Raw genomic sequence first — 3,309 nt, 5'->3', positions numbered from 1 at the left:
CCGGCCGAGATCCTCTGGCTGCGGAGAGGGGCAGTTGAGCTCTTTCACGGCCTTCCTTAGTTCCTGTTTTGAAACAGCAAGGTAAATAATCATGAAAAAGAAGGTGAGAACAAATAGAGTCAAGTAAAAGAAGACAACTTACCCAGCTTCGGGGGTTATACATGGAAAATCCATCCCATGGTTTGATGCGGAGGAACTCCTCTTGTTCTCCCTTGTATAATTCGGACAGTATCATCGCCAAAGATGTGGCGGAGTCCGGACCTTTGCGACCACAGAGGGAGGCATCGTCTTCTCCATTGAAGTGCCACATGGGTTTTCCCTTATATTGAAGTGGCTGCACTCCCCTTATTACGCATATTGACATAACTTCGATTATTGTCAATCCTGATTTGGCCAGGGTTTGTATCCGGCTCATCAGATAAAATACGTCCCTGTTACCTTCCTCCTGGGGGCTCCGAGGGCTCCGGTTTTGGCGTTTCTTAAGTGGAGTATTTGTAAACTCAGGAAGGCCTGTCCGGACTGGGTCCGGAAGGGGAACATCGTCAATATAAAACCACTCTGAGGGCCAGTCTTTGGATGCCTTCTTCGGAGTACCAGGTAGGTACCCGTTCTGGGCGATGCGCCATATTTTGGCTCCGCCCACCTGATATATGGATCCCTCCCGATTGCGGGGGACGAGGCAAAATAACCTCTTCCATAAATCGAAATGAGCTTCACAGCCCAGGAACATCTCCCAGAGAGCAACATAACCCGCAATGTGCACTATGGAGGCGGGGGTAATATTATGCAACTGGAGACCATAGAACTTGAGGAGCCCGCGGAGGAATGGGTGGATTGGAAACCCAACGCCTCTTAGCAGATATGGGACGAGGCATACTCGCTCCCCCCAACATGGGTTAGGGAATCTCTCCGCTTGCTCCCCACCATTATAGGTGGCTAGTCCGGATTAGACGGGGACCATGTACGCGGGCGGAAGGAACCCTTTGGTCTGCAACTCTATTAGGCGGCTGTGAGGGATGGAACACTTTTCCCAATCCCCCGGCTTCGGGCTAGAGGAGCGGCGAGCGGGGCTGTGGCGACCAGTCATGATGGGATTTCCTCTTTTGGACGCGTTCTGCGGAATGCTTTCTTGGGGGAAGATGGTATGATTTGGATCTGAAGATCCCCGTCTCCTCAAATATACAGCTCACCTACGAGATTAGGGTGGCAAATGCAAAAATGACCCAACCCCTTGTCTTCGATCGACACGTGCAGGTGGCCATTATTGAAGCACAGAAGCCGAGGAGTATGACCTTACTGGGAGTCCGGACACTATTCGCTACAATGGGTGCACCAGATTTGGAGAAGAACCCGCCTTGCAATGCCGAAGACAATCTGCACGCCGGACTCATCGTCATTGAAGCCTGGTTCTGGGGCTACTGAGGGAGTCCTGGATAAGGGGGTATCCGGACAACCGGACTATATACTTTGGCTGGACTGTTGGAATATGAAGATACAAGATAGAAGACTTCATCCCGTGTCCGGATGGGACTCTCTTTGGCGTGGAAGGCAAGCTTGGCGATTCGGATGTAGATCTCCTCCTCTGTAAACCGACCCTGTGTAACCCTAGCCCCCTCCAGTGTCTATATAAACTGGAGGGTTTAGTCTGTAGGACAACAACAATCATACCATAGGCTAGCTTCTAGGGTTTAGCCTCTCTGATCTCGTGGTAGATCCACTCTTGTAATACTCATATCATCAAGATCAATCAAGCAGGAAGTAGGGTATTACCTCCATCAAGAGGGCCCGAACCTAGGTAAACATCGTGTCCCCAGCCTCCTGTTACCATTGGCCTTAGACACATAGTTCGGGACCCCCTACCCGAGATCCGCCGGTTTTGACACCGACAGCCACCGCAGTCATGTTTACATCTGGAGAGGATGGGACAGTGTGAAGAGAACAACACTACCAAGCAAGGGCGGAGGCTCCTGCCTATATAGTGGAGTACTAGTTTTCTTTTGTCTACTGGAGCCGGCTTAACCTTGTCAATACCTTTTGATAAGTCTTCATGCACGTGCCCCGGAGGCACAGTTTTCGTGATTTTTATCTGAAGCACCGGATTATAACATATAACACGAAAAAATGCCACATGACAAGAAATCATAATCTCACTGCCCAAAGGAGACAACATGAATCCCAATGGACAAACTAGACGAGGATCAAAGATCAAATTAAAGATAAACTCGTAGAAAAGGTGTCCGTTGATAGATGTCCTAATTAACATAGCCGACTTGACCTAGATGGTAGTCGAGTAGTCTTCGTGCATGTGCCCCCAATGACTAGCCCCACTCAGTTGTCGGTGTTTAACCCTCACAGTGATCCGAAGCACATGACACCTAATTTTGCAAGATGACAAGAAACCTTTTTTTAGATTTCTCACTAGAACTGCATCCCTGTACAACACAGCCTGCATGATATGTAGACGATAGCCAATACAGGCATGTCTGCTGGAGTCTGGTCACATGCATGGATGAACTAATCTTCCATGTCTTGCAGGGATCGTCTAGGCACCAACGTATGTACAACACTTCTCTAGTACTATCGCTCGTCTCTCTCTTCTATTAACTTACTCGACTTGCGGGTCTGGGGAGTGTGCCTATGGTCGGTTCTCAATTGCGGTCCCACATGTGTGTGCAAATGCAATATGACGCGCATTCCAGTCGGAGAGCGGCGTGCCAGACCAACTGATTGTCTGGGATGTGACGCGAACGCGACGGGCGTGCTGTATACTCCGTACATGTGTACCGTTGTTTTCTTGAGGCTTTTCTCCATGCACTACAAAAAAAGACACATCCGTGACATTTTGGGCCGAACGAATTTTTTTTTGTCATACTTATGACACTTCTATGACAATAATTGTGACAAAACCCGGTATCATCATAGATGTGGACGGCTCCTACTTCTATGACAAAAAATCATGACAAAAAATGGGCTTTTCATCCTGGGCAGACTGGAGACGCAGCTGAATGACATTCTTTGGGCCGTCCATGGCAGAAAAAACCATGGTGGAAGCGAGGGCGAGGAAAATTTCGGGGAGTTCCCGGTTATGGTGGGTGGTCGGGGGCCGAGCGATGCGCATTTCTCTCGTACACGTACGCATGTGTGTGCGAGGCGTTGGGCTCTAACTGAACCCGAGCGATTGCACTACATGCTGCGCGTTACTGAACCCGAGTGATCGAGCGATTCCTTCGCTACTGCTGCTAACTGAAGCCGATCGATGCTGCCTCCGGATGAACAGTGAGCGTTGCAGGGGGGTTTGGATGAATAGTG

The sequence above is a fragment of the Triticum dicoccoides genome, chromosome 1B (genome assembly GCF_002162155.2).
Source record: "Triticum dicoccoides isolate Atlit2015 ecotype Zavitan chromosome 1B, WEW_v2.0, whole genome shotgun sequence".
In the NCBI taxonomy this organism is placed as follows: Eukaryota; Viridiplantae; Streptophyta; class Magnoliopsida; order Poales; family Poaceae; genus Triticum; species Triticum dicoccoides.
This window is presented reverse-complemented; position numbering follows the sequence as displayed.